The sequence below is a fragment of the Bombus pyrosoma genome, linkage group LG5 (assembly GCF_014825855.1).
Source record: "Bombus pyrosoma isolate SC7728 linkage group LG5, ASM1482585v1, whole genome shotgun sequence".
In the NCBI taxonomy this organism is placed as follows: Eukaryota; Metazoa; Arthropoda; class Insecta; order Hymenoptera; family Apidae; genus Bombus; species Bombus pyrosoma.
In genome coordinates, this window is record NC_057774.1 from 967,606 (window position 1) to 981,308 (window position 13,703).

At 43.9% G+C, this 13,703-nt stretch overlaps 1 protein-coding gene and 1 long non-coding RNA gene across 4 annotated transcripts in view; one reads left to right on the top strand and one right to left on the bottom strand.

The window, feature by feature from the left end:
- LOC122567934 (5'-3' exoribonuclease 2 homolog) overlaps positions 1-13,703 on the bottom strand; it is a 32,257-nt gene that overhangs the window by 8,996 nt on the left and 9,558 nt on the right. The window lies entirely within an intron of this gene.
- LOC122567942 lies at positions 1,104-11,558 on the top strand. 3 transcript variants are annotated; one of them, XR_006316926.1, is made up of 6 exons: positions 1,104-1,292; positions 1,346-2,314; positions 2,430-3,807; positions 4,040-10,601; positions 10,733-10,869; positions 10,960-11,558. It is a non-coding gene; the product is annotated as an uncharacterized LOC122567942 (long non-coding RNA). The 3 variants fall into 3 exon arrangements; XR_006316927.1 differs by having other exon boundaries at positions 4,040-8,369; positions 8,481-10,869; XR_006316925.1 differs by having other exon boundaries at positions 4,040-10,869.

Genomic DNA, 13,703 nt, shown 5'->3' on the forward strand with positions numbered 1-13,703 from the left:
GATTATCGGAATCCGCGTCGCATCGTTGGACGTTTGCCAATGCATTCACGGCCCGTCGATTGTTATCGAAATCCACGTTGAGATTTCGGCCGATTTATCCCGTGATCATCGCCTCGTAATTATTACTAAAATTCCCAACGAGATTTTCGACGTACCGCGGTTTCCTAATTATCGTTCGAACGCGCATCGAATATTTACAAGCCCACACTGATTATTGCAAAGATTTTTAGGAATATGAGATTCTGAATATTTTGCAATTCTCATAATACCTTTATATCGTGCCTTTTCAAAATTTCAAAGTTCCGTCATGATTGATTATTTATCGCGAATTAATAATCGTCAACCACGAACAAAAAGAGGTGAAAGACGGAAACGTAACGCGCATAAGGAGAAAAGTTGGACCTGCGAGCAACCGCGTTTCGTTCTCCGGATATTTCAGCTTCGGTCGAGGCGACCGTAGAACCCATAGGGGGTTGCGGGGAAACGGTGGGGATACAGAGTCACGGGTAGGGGAAGGTACGGGCGGGAAGGTGGGACACAGCGGTCGGCGAGGAGGATGAGGGGGAGGGGAAACGGAAAAGGGCGAAGATCGAAGAAGGACGGAGAGAAACACTTGACCCTGCCTGGCTGGTTGCCGCACAGCCGATGCTGTGCCAGCAAACCCCACCGTGCAACGTGCGTTAATAAACGCAACGACGGTGTGTTGGTCCCTCGTCTATGTGCTCCTCCCGACCCTCGACCCTTTCTCTTTCCAGCTCTCCGCAAATCTAACCCTCGTACCTTGTCTATCTTCGTCCGCTTCGTGCAATGCACGCCCACCGTGGTGAATGAGCTCGCTCGGTTCGCGCATGCGCACCGGCAAGCAGCGGTACACAGGCACGCGTGTGTGGCGCCACGCAGCGGACGCACACGTACGAACAAGGGGGAGGTAAAGATGAGGTAGGGATCGGTCGCGCGCAAGTAACGTGTTGACTCTCGCGATCGCGTAGCTCCTAATTTATTTACAATTTCGCAAAGGGGGAACCGGATTGATTCGAGTCCCATCCACAGGCGAGATCCAATACCAAGCTGCGGAGTAGCCACCAATTCGGGCTCCACCGTAATTCGCCGGCCGTTTAATTGCGCGCCGGCTTAGACGACGATTGCATCGTTCGATCGTGATTAACGGACGTTTTGTACGTGCTTCCTGGTACTGTGGATTATATCGCTGCGTCTTTGATTACATATTTCGAAAAGTTTGAATTTCTATGTTTCACTAAATCCTGTCGAAAGTTGGAGAACATATGAAACAGGTAATAACCAGATCGTAAAATTGATCAGGCGTTAAAGTTTACGGTAATTTCAGACATATTGGAGCTCGAGGTCACATGATTCTCAGCCGCACGGTATCAATTCGGAACTATTCCATCGTCCGTACTATACTCAACTTATCCGATGAGATTTAATCCGAATGAGAAATTTGACATATCAATTTGCAAATGACTATTGCAGCATGAGATTCAAAATACGTATCTACTCCTATAGAATGCGTACGGCATCTAAATATATATTTCTAAATTGCCTATAACTGCTCATAACTAGAGATTTTTTCCGATAGCTAAAAATAATCAAACGCCAGCAATCGAAAACTAATCCTCTTTCGTCGGAAAGAAACAAAGCTTAAAGCGGTTGTTAACAGTCGAGGAGATGAGCTCAGCGTTAATAGGGTAAGCCGAAATGCAAGAGTCGCGTGACATTTCGCGAGGTCCCGTGGCTGAGCATCGGCCAAGAAAATATCCCTACTTGCAAGAACGGTGTATCCGAGCGTGACAGAGGTGACGTTATAAGACGAAGTACCAGAGAGAAGGAGAAAGAAGTATGCAGAAGCACTCGTGTCAGAGGCGACCAATAAATTTATCGAGCGGGTGTTGGCATGGAGACTGCCGGACAGAGCTCGGCTGGATGGCCCAGAGGGCGATGAGAGGGCACTCGAGAATCCTCCAGGAGCCCGTCACGGGGAAATTGGAGGCAGCCACGGCGGCGGCCACGAGGAGGAACACAGAAAAGAGAGAGAGAGAGAGAGAGAGAAAGAGGAGGTGGAGGGTAAGAGCATGTACTCTCGGAGGAACGACGGAGACAGAGGTTGAAACGAAGAAGGAGAAGCTCCGAACCGGAGAAGAGGGGGCTGAGGTATCGATTTCTCGCGGTGATCCAATCAACGATGGTGCCTTATCTGACGCCTTTGCCACCCGCTTTAACACATCGGTGTCTCTGATAAGAAAAAATAAATTTCACCCAATCGTTCTTCTTCCTATTTTACTTATTTATCGATTAGGTACTATTAAATATCAATCTCCGCAATCATATATAATATATATATATATATAGTGTTATCAATTGTCATCAATTTGATGGAAGTTACTATAAAATCTTTTCAAATTAATTTTCAGGTTAACAATGTCATATTTCGGGGAAGGTATTCGTTTTTCAAATTAGAAATTATTTATACACCTAGTCAGAGACGCGACGAAATCAATACACGTTGGCGAAGCTGCAAGATGCAGCCAATATTTAACGAGCCAACCAGTCAATCGCTGGCTTTCTTTAACCCACGGTGATCTTTAATTCATTAACGACATTAATTATTCATCGCCGATAACGACGACGGAATCGCTGATCGCCATCCCTTCTCGATTACAAGCAGAGCAGATCTCGTCGTGTGCCACGTCTGCGAGAAGTTCCAACTGGAAAGACGGATCCTTTGTTATTTTCCCGGCTTCTCCTGGATAAATCGGTATAGCCGTGTCGGTACAATTGTAACGATGTTGGAAGGGGAACGAAACGGAGCGTTTTCACGTGGACGCTCGATGTGTACGGACTGGCTAATCCCTCTGACATTGTTCCAAAACAATACGATATCCGCCCCTAATTTGTACCGCCTTCCAGCGGCCGCTTCTCTTTCGCGTTGTACGTTGAACCGACCGGCTGACAGAGTCAATATTTTCGCTTTCTAGTCCTCCACGAAGGAGACGGTATATCGGCGGAACATTGGCGGAACATTGGCGGACCGCGAAGAAGAGAAGAAAAACGCGGATTTCTGAATAGCTGGCTCCGACGATGCTCGCACGGCCTGCTTGCTCAGCCGTTTCGGATTAAGTCGCGTCTCGCGTGCACGTGGAACTTGCCTCTTCTGGAACATTTCTTCTTTGATATCTTCTTGAAAGGATCAGTATCGTTAATTATGTGCAATACTTCTTGATAAAATTATTATAAATATTTGTAAAACACTTGGTGTAACATTGTAACAGTTTCGTATCATTTCAAGCGTATTCTCCAGGAGAGTATTGTTTCCGAAGAGACAGGGTGTACCGCGAGAAACAAGCAATGAAAATCGCATTGACGATGAAAGTAGCAGAGAGGAGCCACAGTGAGAGTGTTTGAATCGCACTCGCGGGACCTATGTCGGTCCAACTGGTTCTACGTTTGATTTCAGGGAGGCAAGAGGGAGTCGGGGTAAAAAACGAGAAGGCGAAAGAGAGAGAGAGAGGGAGAGAGGAAACGAAAGCAGAGGAGCGAAAGAGTAGTGCGCTCGGCGTTGTAGGACTCTCCGCTGGAGAGCTCTCCCTCTCTCTCGCCCGCTTAAAGCCCTATCCACTACTCATTTATCAAATAAATCAACACAGCTACTTGTGCACCTGTGAAGAGATCCAGCCGCTACCCGAGCCGTCCAAAAGCCCGTTTCAATCCGTAAATCGATTTCTTCACTTCACCGTGTAAGGCGTAAGGAGTTGGCTTTAAGAAATCGATAGCGAGATCTGATTTGATAACGTGAGCAAGTATTCTTTCTTATTAAATAATTCTGAAACTACAAACGAATAAATAAAGGAATTCTATGAAGGTTGCATATTAAAAAATTTATATCAATTCAAGATCGTAGAGTCAAATTTGCTGGGTAATAAGAAAATATAACTTCCTTAAGAAACAATAGTAGTAAAACGGGAAACGTAGCGATTATAGAGCAAAAGAGACCGATAGTTGTTTCCGCGTCCTCCGTTTGCAGATCGAGCAAAGGTAAAGCCGAAAAGACGGAAGAAGAATGCGAATACAAGGGGGTAAGGTAACAGGAGAGCCGAAGGGAAAGAAAGAGAGGAGAAGGGCATAATCAAAGAGCTTCGAAAAATCAGGATGCACTTAGAAGCACGTACTCGGCCTATAGAGAGGCATTCAGTTATACTGGTGAGTTTGGAGTCAAAGCAAGGACCCTTGCCTCAGCTGGCGCATTACCTCCGCCGCTCTCGCGTCCTCTATGGCCGCGTTTACATCCACGCTACCTTTTCCTCCGGAAGCCACAGCTACCGTATTTACGATCATAAGAGACAGCATCGACTCGCCTCCTAATCGTCGAGTCGAGTGCTGTCTCGATTTTTGGATGATCTTTAAACCATTTCATAGTTTCAGATTGGTATTTCTGTGATTGTCCTCGTGATGGGTCCACATTGATTTTATTATTTCGTTAGAAGGCAGAGGAGAACATAAGTTTCATTTTTGATATAGAGACGCATTAAATGCAATGAAATTAAATGCAAAGAATCGATAGAGGAAATATTACTGAAAAATAATAAAATAGATATGGTACGACTGAAGAATTAAAACTTCGTAACTAGTAGTGAATAAATGAAACATGAAACAAAATAAAAAAAGACTTTGTTGATATTTCTACGTGATAGGAAATTAGAGGATTGACCAGAAAATGATTCACATTCAGAAACTTTAGTTCGATTGCATGCGACACGAGATCAAACTCAATCCCATGAACTCAAATACCGTTCACCAAGCATCTAACCGCAAGTCGTTTAAAGGTCCTCGAATCTTTTACTAGACGTATCGGAAGACCATTAAGGTAACGCTCGTGAACAGAGACAGCAGAAGAAAAAACAATCACGCCCCTCGTGCCGTCGAAAAGTCGTCGAGAGAAGAGTCTGTTCCCGCTCGAGGATCGTGATTAGGTGATATCGAATCCTACACACTTGCTCGACGCGCGAGTATACCGAGGAGGTTCCAGGAGAACGAGGAGACAAGCAGAAAAGAAAAAGAAAGAATAGAGAGAGAGGGAGGAGGGGGACAGAGAGAGAGAGAGAGAGAGAGAGAGAGAAAGCTGTGGCGAGGGAGGAAGCACACGAGTGCACAGGAGGTCGCGAGCTGAAGAGTTGCGGTAGAAACGCGGTGGATCCTGAAAAGCGAGAAGAGCGCTGAAAAGGTGGCTACTCGGCTTTGTAACGGAGTTAAGGAGACGAGAAAGAAGACGAACAGGGAGAGGAAGAGGAAGAGGTATAAACGTCGCAAGCGCAGAAACGTCACGAGAGGAAGTTAGGAAAGGAACGGGAGGAAGAAAGGAACGAAAAGAAGAGGGAAGAAGACCTAAACTGGTAGAAAAAAAGAGAGGAAAACAGTGCGTCGCGAAGAAGAGGAAGAGGAAGAGGATGGTCCTTGTGCAGCGAGGACCCCAGGATACCGGCAAGGAGTATCCTAGAACTGTCGAGGATGCTTCACTCCCATCGTCCTCTTCCTCGTGGCCCCCTTTGCGTCCCGTATCTCTCCTCTTTTCCTCCGCCTGTCTTCCTTCCGTACTCCTCTCTCTCCTCCTTGTAAATACGCCCCTCCTGAGACCCATCAGGATCTCTACTCTTGCAAAGAGAAGCGTCGTCTCCTTCAAATGCTACACACTGTGAGGGATATCATCCCCTTCTTTCGTTCCCTTCCTCTCCTTTCTTTTTCTCCCTTTTTCCTTCCCATCTCGATCTTTCCTCCACTTTCTTTATTTCTTTTATTTTATTTTATTTCCCTTTCTCTGTACTTTGAATTTACTTCTTCTACCCCTCGTACCCTATCGTAAGGCAACGCGCGAACCATCCGTGTGTCTCCGTCGCCTCCGATCTCGGCAACCGCGTTATGCGCCCCGAGACTTTCGTGCAGGTTGCGAAATCAAGGACCCTTCGAGAGCTCTGGAGTAGGTGGAGCAGAGTGTGGCCGTGCGAGAACACGCCAGGTTTCCCAACGAAGGTGTCGTTTGAAACGACGAACCTCCATTCTGTTTATAGACCTCTCTCCGATGGAGACATCAAGACTAGATCTCAAATTTTGTAGTAACGTAATGACTGAATTTTTGTACCATCGTTTTAAGATTAATTGACAGAGACGCAAGATTGTCCCAACACGGAGAACCGAGGAAATGTAGTTTCATTGAGCAAACAGCGAAGAATATCCAAATTTTCGACGGAACCGCGAAATTCGACGCGGTGGTCCGAGGAAATTCCAGAGAAGCCAGTTGAAGAGGATTCCACGGTCAGATCTGGACGGTCAGCACGGTCGCGAGTCCTCGAAACGTCGGTGAAATCGGATCCTTCGGGAGTGGCTGGTAGATGGGTCAACAAGTCGACACGTTCAGAAACGAGATCGTTCCCTAACCGAGAAGAACACGGCCACCGTACGTTCCGAAACCTGATACGTTCCGCAGGAATCAAAACGTGTCATGGATCCGGCCACTTAAGCCTGGAGAACCTTTTACACTTCCGATCCGAAATAAAAAGGAAGAAAGGGACCCACTTCAAAAGCGCCTGCAATTCTTATTCTTCCTTCGATCTATTGACCGTCTACAATCTACTAGACCATGATCTATTGATTTCTACAGAGATGATGTGTTTACACCTGTATATTACAAGGTTTGCATAAAAGTGAAAGTCTTAAAGCAATTTGATAACGAAAGTTGCAACACCTACTTGATAAAATTAATTTTCACCGAACAAGGAAACACCAGCACTTGGATGATATACAAATTGATTAATATCGTACAAATTCAAATAATATGTTGGTTGCATACAGGATGAAATTTGGAAAAGAATGATCATCGAGATTATACTTTAAAAGATCTTCGGTGACAATGACAACGAATAGGAATTACCGCATTAAAGATTTTTAAAAAGAGGTTGGGGAATCCTCTAGAAAACCGCACAATGTCTAAAAAACCGGTCAAGGCGCCTGCTAAAATCCGATTCGACGGATGATCTTCGCCGATGTCTACAGCAAGGTACAATAGAAGAAATCCAATAGAAAAGACAGAGAAGGGTAGTTTCTCTGTTCCTTCGGATTTAGAATCCGTTGTTCGCCGCGTTCGCGCGGAAATGAGGTGGAAAACCGCACCCTCGGGACCGACTCACCTTTTCTTTACGTTCACGAGGATACTAACCGGGGATTTCACCGACGCCGCGGTTTCTTGATATTACAAACGCGCGTAGAGCGGGTTCTCGAGGCAACCGAGCGCGAGGAAACGGTGCCAAGGTAAAAAACGAAAGAAAGAGAGGAGAAGAGAAAGAGGAACGATGAAAAGCCCCGATTCCGGGACAGAGAAAAATATCGGCGATTCGGCAGGCAAGGGAAAGGCGGGAGAGAAATGCGGAAAACATTTTCATTCGTCGAATTCTCAACGTTGCAAACACGCCACGATTGATTTTCGTTTCTGTCGGTTAATCGCGCGACCTAGAAACGCAAATGTAATTTACATGGCGTGAAGAAATGGAATAAGTAAAAATGAGAGACGAATGGAGATGCAACAATGACAGTTGAACAGTCGCGAAAGCGTCTTTCGAGGATCTTTAAACGACGATGAAGAGAATTGAACCTTTTATAAACTAGAATCAAGGCGTTCATTATGTAAACTGCGTTCTATATAAAAAAAACGAAAGCGGGCGAAGTGAACGTCTAAAAAACACTACTTAATTATATAACACAGCAAAGAAAGAGCAGTTAAAAACAATTACAAAAAAATATATATATGGAAAAACATTTAAAACGAAAACACTAGAAACTAAATGAAAAAAGCAATAAAAAGAGGATATGAAAAAGCAAAGAATGAAAGCAAAATCACCGTAGAAAGAAGGGTATTACGAAGCGTGTTTACACATATATTCAGGGAGTCGTCCAGCCTCCCCCCCCCCTCTCTCTCTCTCTCTGTGCGTGCACATCCGTCGTATATAATCGTGCGTATGCAGGGAGGCAACAAGAACTCGTCGTCATTTCTGAATTAATCTCATTCGACTGCCCCCTTTATGCTCTCCTTCGCATCCTGCGAGGCGAAAGGCTCGTAGCCGCTTCGTGGCCTCAAGGTTAATTGGAACGAGAGCTAGAAAAGGAAAAGGATCGAATAGAAATCCCACGGGGAAGGTCACGCAAATTCTCTTACCGAATAGTGTCACTTAAACGCACGTTCGACCGATGCACTTTCACTTCAAGGGTCAAAGTACAAGGTTGCTCCCTTTTTCAAAACTTAAACAGCTTGTGCTCTATGGCTGACGACTGCTTTCAGATCTCGGATATACATAAGTTCGTAGATATAGGTACGAGTAATTTACGATTTAGTACTAGATCTAGGATCTAGAAGTTACTACTGGGTATTAATGGGAGGGTTATTAAGTATCTATCGTTCGTTATTAATATGATTTTATTAGTTTTAGGACGCAACGTAAAAACTACGAAAGAGAAATTGGACATTATGAATCCTAAGTGGAAGAAAAACTTAACTTTGATGAAAAAATTAAGGAAAAAAAGGTAAAGATTTTCTTCTCTAAAACTACATGCATTCAAGTTATTTCTGAGAGTAAAGAGAAGAAAATTAGAAGTTAGTGCACAGGTGTATCGATGATGGTCCCTCGACAAAACAACGTATCTTTTCTTTGGCTGGCCGGAGAACGTAGGATATGCGCATCATTTACTTTTATTATGTGAAAGAGGCTCCTCCATTCAGGTGATCCGCTGAGATCCAAAAAAGAAAGGAAAATTCTCTCGCGGCCGTTCTTTTTCTTGCGAACGATAGAGGACCTTCGTCCCCGGTTAGCTCATGGGAACGTAATACGAGCAGACGTGTCGGTCCTCGACTCTTCAATTAGCCCCGGAAGTCAACGTAACGAGAATTTCAGGAAAAATAGATCTAACACTGCGAAAATATCTTTTCCTCTTTCTTTCGCTCTAGATTCAGTTGCTTTCTGTCGTGGTAAAATTATTTACTATAGTACCACGAGCCTCAGATTTTTTAGATATTTTTTACAAATATGTATCGTAATAGAAATTAAGAAACAATGCTACATATTACAAAAGAATATTCTAAATATATTCAGAATTTCAGATATTGTAAGATACAATAACTGGAAAGAAAAATATTCTACCTTGTACGCAATTACGCTAGGAATTGCAAAAGTCAGAGAAAGCAATGCAACAGAGAGCATTGCAGTGTCAGCATGAAATATTAAGTAGTATCGGACAGTTACGAATCGGACACTTCCCCGATTAAACAGGCAACTGATGGTCCGATAATATCGATCATATAAACGAATATGGGGTCGGTTTGGCTTTAAGTAAAAGACCAAACGAATCGACCCCTGCCTCCTCCATCTCGTAGTAACTATAGAGAGTCGAGGGCAGCCTTTCTATTAGCCACTAGAAATCGCACGTACCCTTCACAGGAACAAATCGAAACGGTACCATAGCTGCTGGCCCTCCTGGCTCTAATAGAGTTTCACGCTCGCCGAGAGAATTGCCTCGAGTCAGACGATCCTGGTGGACCAAAGCTGGTCAAGCGAAGAATTGATAATCAAAGTGATCCCAAACGCCCCTACTGTGTCCCTTAACGATTTTGATTGCTCCGGTTGCATCGAAGGATGAGGAAATTTTTTGCTTGATCTCTGATGCGTATAAAGATATATAAAAATTGATAATTTTCAATATAATTATGTGAATTTCTTTATTAAATATATTCGAATAGGATAATTTAGAATTTCCTTAAAAATCGTCGACGTTAAAAATAGCCAATTAAATATTAAAAATAGCTTGTTAAATACTAAGTATCAGCAATCTATCCAACAGTCCCTATAAATTATCCTCGACGACCGCCGATATCTTCGCCACAAAGGAAAAACACTCGCTCTTATCGTTCCCAATTTTACCCAAGAAACCACGTACTTCTCCACGTACCTACTGGAATTTTCACCCCAGGGATCTCTGCGCGGACATCCGTGCTTTTCGAACTCTTGCCTCGCGGCAACAAGAGGATTTCTCTCATTGCTAATATTTTTTTTTTTTTTTTTTTTTTTAAGTATTTCAGTGTCAGCGAGCGAGGAAGAGTCGCGGTAAAGGACCTGCCCCCTTTCACTTGCCCTCCCCTCTCATCCGTTAGCAAAGGTAGGAAACAAGAAAAAAAGGAAAGAATGAACGAAGAGCGAGGAGGAATAACCGAGACAGAGGGAGGGTAGAGCAAAGAAGGAGCAGAAAAGGGAAAAAGAAATCTGTATCTTTGACGAAACCGAAGAAGACTCGTCGTACGTGTCCTTAAGCGACTGCCAGGCTTCCACGCTAATGAGGCGCGGCGTAATTAGTGAGACTGTCTACTGGCTGGACCCTTGACGAGAGGGCGGATCCCTCTCGACGTCGAGTCGCTCTCTCATCCCACCCCTCCGGTTCGCCACTCCACGCATCCTCAACCCGTTTCACGATTTCTTACCGGTGGTGAAGAAGGAGCCGCGGCTCGCTGACACCTTGCGGATATTCACGACTTTTCACCCGTGCTCCTCCGCGAGGTAAAAAATAGCGCGATTAAATCTACCACTCTAGCCGGACTTAATTCGCTTTTCTTCTGGCCTCACGCATCGTGCACGCTTCGACCATGAAATCTTCTCATTTTTTCTTCGTTATTCTTTTATAATTTCAGGCGAGATCGGCGGCTGCAGATTGCTGTAAACATGCTGAAAAGCTTATTTAGAGCTAACTGGACGTGAAATACTAAGAATTGTTCGATTTTGAAAACTTGACGCCTTCGCAACTCAACGCGTGACTCGATGTTTTAAGGTAAAGAGTTGAACGAGAAATTGTCAATTTTCTTGTAATTACGATTATTAAATCAATAAAACGCTGAATGTCGTTCTTTTTTCTCTTCAGGCTCTTGTAAATGATCGAAAGTTGGAGAGATGGGGCAAAATTGAGTCAACAAGATAATTGCAGCTTATTATCGAAATTACCATAGAAAGCCAAATTCGCAAGAAATCTTATTAAACTGGATAAGAGATAATTTATTGGACGTATAAATCTAGAGCGAGACGAGGAGAAAATTACCTACGATTTCTCCGATAACAGGAAAACTGAGAAATAAGAAAAAACTAAATGAACTTGGACGATCTTACAGAGAGATACGGTGTAGGTTGTCCATGCGATTGCGAAGGGGGTGGGTTTTCGAAGGCGGGAAGGCCGATTTAGAGCACAATGCGGTTCAATGCCGAGGAAATTAGCCACGGCGCTGCCAGTGACGCCCGTCAGTCCCACACCATGGAAAACAGAGACCGTATCTGTCCCTGTTGCCGGGCTATGGGAGCACGAGCGTATCGTTATCCCCGTGGTTCGTACAAATTTTCAATCAACCACATACTCGACTCCACTCAGAATTCTTTGCTAAATTAGAGAAACTCTTGTGAAAAGAATTTTCAATATTATTTTTAATCGAGGAGCTTAATAATTAAAATCCATCGTCGCGTGTATTCAAAAATGGAGGTGACCTTGAAATTTCTACAAATCCTCGGCCAAAAAAAAAAAAAAAGGAAAAGAAGAAAAAGAAAAAGCGACTTATCATTAGTCTCCTTTGTACCTTACAATTTTTATAGATATTCAATTTTACCAATCACATGAATCAAATCATTCTAGTATTTTGCCTCCGTTTCCCAGGCACGGAAATAAATCTATCAACGATGAATTAGATGGAATGGTAAAAGATGTACTGGAAGAAGAAAACCTTCTGATAATAAAACGCATATTTTTTTTGCCCACTTCTTGCCTACTCTCTCTCTCTCTTTTTCTCTGTCTCCGTTGAGAGAAAGGAGCAGGCTTTGAAGTTTCAGTCCAAAGAGAGCCAGAGCGCGGGCATCATCGAGTGTCTGAAGAGATCGCGAGGACAAGTTCACCTATGCTCTCGAAGATGAATGGATCCTATAGTTAATGGCGGGGAGGCTGTATCGCAGGTAGTAGACATACGTGAAGAATGAATAGGCGAGGGTGAACGAGCATTTAGAGAAGAAGCCTCTGTTCCCTCATCCTCCTCCTCCTACTTCATCCTTCTGGATCGCTTTGTTCGACTCGTCTTCGAGATCGAAGTTTTTCCATGGAAAACACGTGTCCTCGTTACCGGTCCAACCCGTAATTACCGTCGAGTTGCTTGTAGTCGCTGACATATCAATTGTAAAGTCACTAATGCTTGTCTGCTAATCGCCTCTCATCGTTTACTTTTATTATCTTTTTTAAATTACGGTCAATTGTCGGAGATTGAATGAGCATGTTTTTAAGAGTAGACTATCGAGAATTTTCTAAAGTTTGATTATTAAGGGTCTTTTGGAAATATGTGGTTGAAACTTCGTTGAGATCGAATTATTTAAAATTGACAAGTATCCTGATTTCGTTTCTTATACTGTTTTCGCTATCTTATACTGTTCTGTATATTTATGGTAAATCACTTCCCATAAGATGAGAATAATAATAAATATTAAGAATAATTTCAAGATAAGCGAGAAGGATATTCGAGGGAATATTCCCGTGGGAGAAGATAGAGAGAAAGGCGAATGAAAGAAGAAGGCTGGCCCGTTCCGTGCATCGGAGCGTCTAAACGTCTTTTTTCGAACCGTCCGTTTTACGGATCTGAAAACGACTAATGGATGGATAATGACGCGTAATGGATGCAGCGGACATTACAGGTAATATCTCGTGAAAGCGGCAGCCAGTTTCCGCGAGGGACAGAGAAAAGACGGAGAGAAAGAGAGAAGCTTGTAAATAGACGCGGCACACCTCGCTGCCGATGGATGGGACGCGGCCTAGAGAGGTAATTTCCACCAGCGAATCGAGACCGAAGATGCGCCGTGAACGTGGATGCTTTCAGAAGATACGCACTCTAATAGTTTTGTATGGTCGTCGCGTTGAGACAGCTCGACGATGAAGATATTTTAGTTGCTTTCGATATATTTCGATCGTCTCGTGGTTAAAACTTACTCACTTTCATGTAAGTAATCTTACGTGGAAATCGAGTAATAGATAATTTATTAGAAAAAGAAAAAAAGAAAAAAAAGAAAAAAGAAAATGGTCCAGCAAAGTGACGTAAATTTACAAATTTTTTCCAAGCATTCGCATCGAAAAGATCACGATCGTAGACATCTTGAACTTTCAGAAAACGTCAAAAACATACGTAACAACTACATCATCGTCATCGTGATAAGAAATCGTCATTTTATCTGTCCCTCGTAAACCTTCCACGAAGAAGATCCTGCCACGATTCGCTTTCGTCGATTCGCGAGGAACGTTCGAAAGGAATTCTATGCACCACCGTTAGGATAGCTGGTGGTAGCGAGCACCACGATTCCGGACGGTTCTTCTTGGTCTTGCGCCCGGTGTCTGTGCGATTCGAGGCTCTGCTACCGCTGGCTGCACGAGTGTTTGCAGTCCACTCGAAACCAGTCCCGAACGAGCTGACGCGCGCGCGCGCGACAGAGACACAGAGACGCGGAGAGACGAGGATGGAATAGAGACAGACGGACAAAGCCGTAGAGAGTAGTAGACGCTATGGCATCGAGGCAGGAGGCCAAGAACGAAGCTTAATTTGTCTAACGAGGGGCCTCTGCACCTGTCATCTGGACGAAGATATGGACGAA